The following is a 7,032-nucleotide window of genomic DNA, read 5'->3' as shown; positions in this document are numbered from 1 at the left end:
TGCTACAGTAAAAGCTGTTGCCACAGCAGTCAAAAAGTTTGGTTAAGATTCTGCCCTGAATCATCATTCAAATGCATGCATTTATTTTCACACCAAGTGTTTAATTTAATTTGTCTGCCATTTGTTTCCAGAACTGTCTTACAGATGGATATTCCCACATAACATGTAGGGATATCCACACTTTGGAGATGGAGCAATGTTTATCCCATACCGGTGTATGGGGGTCAAGTAAATTTGATAAACGAGCTACAGATTTATTGATTGCGCGAGAATATGGCCCAGTCTATCGATAATTTAAAGCAGTCTGTTACATTTTATATAATTCCTAATAGAATGGTTACGTGCTCTAAACTTGTTCTATACATTACAGATGTATGTCCTTTAGTAACTACTAAGAGTTTATCAAATAACTCCATGACAGTAGGAATGGTAAGTGACTTATCCATGTCGACCACCACTCCATAGGGGGTATCCTATCCTGCCGTTGGCCTCATTACTCCTCCGAGTTCATGAAGTCGTCACAAGTCTAATCCCTAAAGACTTTACAAATTTAATTCTAAATTGTTACATATTCCATTGTTAAATAAAAGTCATCCTCAATTAAGACTTTCCACATTGAAATTAGTATAAGTACAGTATATGCTGTGGGCCATTCAAGGCAGGCAGGATTTCTGTTGGGCTGTCTCAGTGCAAAAGACAGTTAACTGGAATTATGAGGAAGCTGGGTTATTTTAAGTTACTTTTCTCTCAGACGAGTAAGTATGTAACATTCCTCACATTTTCAAATCTCACAGCAATCCAAACTTTACTGCAGTCTATTAGTTCCAGCTGGTGGCAGGTAAAAGTAACTAAACTAATAAACAAAGTCTGAAATAATGTGAAACAAACAACTGTACTACACATAGTTTATGTCTTTTAAATAAACTTTTGTCATCCTTTTTCTTATTCCTTCTTAAAATCCTCAATTACTTGCTGTGGACTGCTGTTGCAGCTAAATCTAAAAATAGATTAACCCTGCCAATAAAATGCAGGCAGAAATGAAAATGGAGATCCTTGGTTTGAAATGTAAACACATATAGGATTTTGTAGTTTTAAGAAATATTTAAATAGACTGATCTATGATGAATATTGAATGGTCTTCCTTGTCAGACAAAGTCAAAGATGTGTCTTCCATGACAAATCAAAGACAAGACACAAAGAGGCAAACATAACACAATATTCAGAGGTTTGAAAAGGAGAAAATATCCAGTGAGCAGTGGTACTCATGGTGAAAATGCCTTATTGATGCCAAAGGTCAGAAGAGAATGTCCAGACTGGTTTGAGCTATTACAAGGGCAACAGTAACTCAAATAAGATAAGTTCATCAGAGTGACAGCTTGGGGGAAGAAACTGTACCAAAGCAACTCGTCATAAGAAGAGTTTCTTCTCCCAGTCTGTCACTCTTTTGAACACTAAACAGCCAAAGAGTGTCAGACCTGCTGTGAAATAACCCTGGAACTAAACTATCGCTGTGAATATCATATATTATTTCATTTAAATTATCTACCCACACTCTATTATGTAAATACTGTAAAATATAATTACCTCATGTCTACATCATCCTTTTGGACTACTCATAACTGCACTATTATCGTATATTAGTCTTTAATTGCCTGTTCATATTTGTAGCTTATTGTTATTATGAAATACTAATTGGGAATCATTTAAACCCCACATCCTATCTGGGCATTGCTGCTAACCATGTTCCAGGTCCAACCCAGTTCAAAACTTGTACCTAATAAAGTGGCCAATGAGCGCGCGCACACACACACACACACACACACACACACACACACACACACACACACACACACACACACACACACACACACACACACACACACACACACACACACACACACACACACACACACACACACACACACACACACACACACACACACACACACACGTTCTCTGGTGCCTGGTTCTCTGAGGCTCTGTATGTCGCTCACCCCGATGCTTTCCAGTATCTCCAGACATGGCCGATGACTGAAATTCCTGCATCTTTACAGGGTTCTAGTTTATTCTTTTTATTTACAAGGAACTTTCATGTTTCCTTTTTAAGAGACTTGTTTTTATTGACTGATTTAAGATTTATATGGGTTAATAGTCAAATTGTGAATAATTTGATGTCAAAAGACTTGTTTTCTCATCTCAGGGCAAAATGAGGGCTGGATTCACGACCATTCAACACTACTACCATGTTTCTAATGATACAAAGCTTCATGCAAATGGGTGAAGTATCCCTTTAAAGACCAATGTTGCTAAAAGTGTGTTTTCCTGTATATTTTTCAAAACATGTAAAGCCAGTCCTCTGAAAGTATCCTATTGCTAAATCCTCAGAGAAATGCATTGATTAAATGCATTTTTTTTGTTGGTATTTACAAATCAGAGCAGACTGGACTTGCAAGGGGGTGTTACAGAGACGTACACTTTATAATTTGACTAGCTGGTGAAAAATAGTGCTGTGTGAGCTGCAACAACTTAAACAGGTTCTTCTGCATCTCCAAAAACCCGGGGTGCTTCCTGAAATACCATCTTCAGTCAAATGGTTAATTAAAAAAAAAAAATCATAGGAGTGGCCAATAAGTGCAATAAGTACAAACAAAAGAGTGTTGAATTGAACTTCAGCTTATTTGTTGAGGTATTTTGCTGTAGTGGATGTTACCAGTTGCTTTCCAAGTTCATTATTGGCCATTAAATGTTTGACATTTAAAAGCAATAAAATCTAGTGACCATATTCCAATGTCCAAAGAATAGAAGTAGATAATGCAATCCTTATAAAGAGAGAAAAAAAGGGAAAATCCATGTTATTTTGTATTTAGTAAAAAAAAATCCATATCTAAAAACTTTTTTTTCCTGGGTCTCAGGAGGCTATAATATTGATATACTGTTATCATTCTATTGCTATTATATCATATACATATTTATTCACATTATATTTTGCCATTTATATCTATACTCTATATACTGCACTGTAGAATATAATATTAATACATTGCTAGCACACTATTGTTATTATATACACATTTATATTTATTATATAATTAATATTCTATTAATTGCACGGATGTATATAACTGAATATTGTATCTCTTGCACCATATTATATTATACTTTATCTCTGTCAAACTGCTGTTTACATAACTCACTGCCTCTAGACACGTCACTTCTTTTCTTCTTCTATTTTGACCTGCCATTCACTGCACATCATTTCTTCATTGTCCTGTTTAGTTCACCCTATTATGTACAGTCCTCTGTATATATCTTGTTCTACTATTTTTCAAATTGTATTTATGTTACTGTTTTATTCGGTTTTTGACTTTTAAAATTTCTGTATTGCTGCTGCTGCTTCACCGCCCAAATTTCCCCATTAGGGTTCAATAAAGTTATATCTAATCTTATCCTAAAAACTATAAAGAGGAGACTTATATGACAACCTAGGCTACAGTCGCATTCCAACACCAAGGATCCCGAAAGAGAGATATTAACAGTGGGAGCTGAACATCATCTCTCTCATCAAGAAAGGAACACAGAGGATGCACTTCCAGCAGCAAGAAGTTCAACCTGCCAAAGACCATGGTGGTGCACTTCTACACTGCCTTCATTGTGTCCAACTTCTCTTCCATCTGGTACTCTGCAGTTTAGTTTAGTTTATTAGTTTAGTTGTCAGGGACCATGTACAAACAATAACATTAATCTCACAGAGAAAAAATGCTTCGTACCAGTCACAGCAAAGGACAAGTGCAGGCTGAAGCCTATCATCTGCTCTACAGGGAAAGGGCTGAAATCTATTAACCCTCTGCTCCAGGACAATGAGGCGTGCAGGTATGGTTATGATCGAGCCTTCGCACCCTGAACATGGACTATTTAAGACTCTCCTCCTGGGAAGAGGTTGCAGTCCATCAAGACCAAAACCTCTCGCCACAAAAACAGTTTCTACCCCTGTGCTGCCCTCCCCCCTCTTCACACATAACATAGACTCTCATCAGCTCTACAGTTAAAAAAAACATCACAGTAATGTGAAGGCTGAAACTGTTTTTATGTTACATTAACACTCACTGGACTTCCCAGTGATTTTCTTTACATGCATTTGTTAGTGCATGTAAAGAGGTTAACTCGGTAGATTTATAAACAATGCAAGATTGTTTCTCATTGTCAACTGCACAGCTCTTACATATTGCACCTTTGTTTTTTGTTTTTTAAACAAAAAACATTGTTTTTTAAACAAAAAACATTTCTAAATTCTATTTTACATATTTTTAATTGCTTCTTATTATTTAAGTCTAGCCAGTTCCGTTTTATTTCCTTTGTTAATTGTTTAGCACCAATACAATAGGACACATTCCTTGTACGTGTAAATGTACTTGGCATTAAAACCCAATTCTGATTAGGGTTGCAAAGAGGTGGAAAGTTAAGCTTGGGAATTTGGAATTGGAAACTTTCTTTGGGAACTATCAGAAGAGTTTATGGAAATTAATGGGAATGCACTGGAAATTGAGGGTAATTTTATGAAACTGTGTCATATCTAAGAATAAATATAAACATTTTGTTTTGTCCTCAGCAGACATCTATGCAAAATAATACAATAAAAAAACATTTGAACATTTAAATATATTACCACATAATATCAAAACTTGAATCCCTTTATGTAGTCCACAGGCTAAAATGTGTGGATTCAATAGTGTCGTGCTCTGCGCTCAAAGTGTGGTCCAGGGTTCTAGAACTCATCTGTGCATGTGATGGAGGAGTGCACCAACTGTGTCCATCCTCCTCCATCACAGTCTGGTAACTGCTGTCGCTGAGTTGTTAGAGTTGTTGTCTCTCAATCGGAAGGAGCACCATGTCTGATGTGTCCTTGAGCAAGACACTTAACCCTGAATTGCTTCCCATGCTGCGTCAGGGGCGTGAATGCATGCAATGCATGAATGTAATTAGTTAGCAACCAGCCATGGGTGAGAATGGTAGGTGTGACATGCAGTGTAAAAGCGCTTTGAGTAGTTAGAGGACTAGAAAAGCACTATACACGCTCAGCTCCATTTACAGTGCATGTTGGGGGCCTGGCCTAAATAGACCTGCAGTAAGCAGTATGCTAAGTGCACGTGGTTGAGGGATAGCATATTCAAGTGTACTTGCATTAAGTCTGGTTGTTTTTGTCAAGATTATGCTTAAATACATTTCCCCAACTATATTTAAGTTCCCTGTTCAGGGCCAAACTTCTATTTTGTAAATTCTTGGTTCATTCCAATAAATTCCTGTTAATTCCCATGGAAAGATTCAAACTTTAAAAATTCTAATTCTGGTTGATTTAATTTTATTCTTGCTGTTAAGTTAGCATATTGTATCTAACTAATTGTCCCTGTTTTATTGGCCATTATATGTAATGATTTTTTTTTTTAAACAGCATAAATAAGAAAGTTTTTAGAGTGTTTGACACTTAGGTGTCAAGAAGGGGATTTTTTTTGGGTTGATATAATGTCCCTAGTCTTTCAGAGACATAAATTCACCTCCTCTGTGGATCCAGAAAAATAAAATAAAAATCTCTTGGTGCAGTCAAAGTCAGTAAACTTCTCCGAAACACCTCCAGCCTTTCCCTATATCCATTGCCCGTTGTGGTTGTTTCTGTTTCTGGCTTAAAATCAGCCTTAGATTGCAGTGTAGCTTCAAATTGTATAGGAATTGACGCATTGGAACCAATAATTGTAAATCAAAAAGGCCCCAAGGACGCTGCTCCAAATAACAGCGGGGGAAAAAAATGCTGTGGCTGCTTGTGCAACTCTGGCAACAGAAAGAATAATGTGTATTCTCTTTAAGCATATGTGAGTCTTGGACAAGCAAAGCAGCATCAAAATCAGCAGCGCTCACAGGCAGCACATGAGCCGTCTTCTTATTAGTTAATGGATGATTACAGTATAATTCCATTGTGTCCTGCTTTCCAGGCTAAACACAAATGTTTATAAAGATAACAAGGTGATAGAAAAAGACATATGTGGGTTACTAATCTAGCATCATGTGTTGGTTACAGGGAACATGCCTTAATTGATAACCAGAGCTTTTTCTTTTCCTTGCATGCCTTATGCCATGTCTACATAGACTTGTACTAGATTTAAATCACAAGGCTTTGATCTGGTAAGGCTCAAGCAGTAGTAATCTATAATCTTACAAAGAGGAAGCTGCAGAGTTTGTACCCTGGGTTGCTACCATATCAATCCCTGTAAGGAAATGCAGAGCCAATTTCTTTGTTACATTTTAACCTTGCATGATGACGTTTTATTTACCTTTTCCTCATACTTACTAACTCAACCTTAAACACATCATAATGGAAACTTATGTTATTTTGTTTAGTTAACTAACTAGATTGATCTATTGATTTCAACATAGATTTTAACATTGGATAATTGTATATCACTACAACACTGTGCAACTGTATCTTATAAAAAGTCTGTTTACCACAGTTTCTTTGATTGAAATGGGTGGGGGTGGGGGGGGGACTGTCTCAAGTTGACAAGAGTTTTTTCAACACAAGGACTGTTGATGTTACTGCATTTTGGTCAATGCTGATTGTCTTGGCCCTGGAGATTGTATTCTTCCCCTTGAATGATATTTTTTGCAATATAAATTACTTTTACTTTCTCTGTGTCTTTTTCTTTGATACATTTTAAAACATTAGACATCTTTCCATGCTCAGTTATCCGTGCAAGCAACTGACCACAAGAAATGCTCTTTTGTTTAATACCGATGTACTGGTAATTCTCTTTTATTCCCAAACTTTATTTATTTGAGAATTGAATCGCTTGTAAAAGCTGTACTCTCAGAGGCTGATCCATTTGAAAACATAACCTACACAGGTAATTCTAGAAGCTTGATTATACCTTTCATGTAGCAAAATTGGCCATGTTGAACTTTTCTATTAGATACATAAACGTTAGATACTTGCAGGAATCTTTTGATTTCCTCTTACTGAGTCAACAATTCTACAAATAACGTAAA

The sequence above is a fragment of the Symphodus melops genome, assembly GCF_947650265.1.
Source record: "Symphodus melops genome assembly, chromosome: 4".
Lineage (NCBI taxonomy): Eukaryota > Metazoa > Chordata > Actinopteri > Labriformes > Labridae > Symphodus > Symphodus melops.
Note: the sequence above shows the minus strand (reverse complement) of the source record.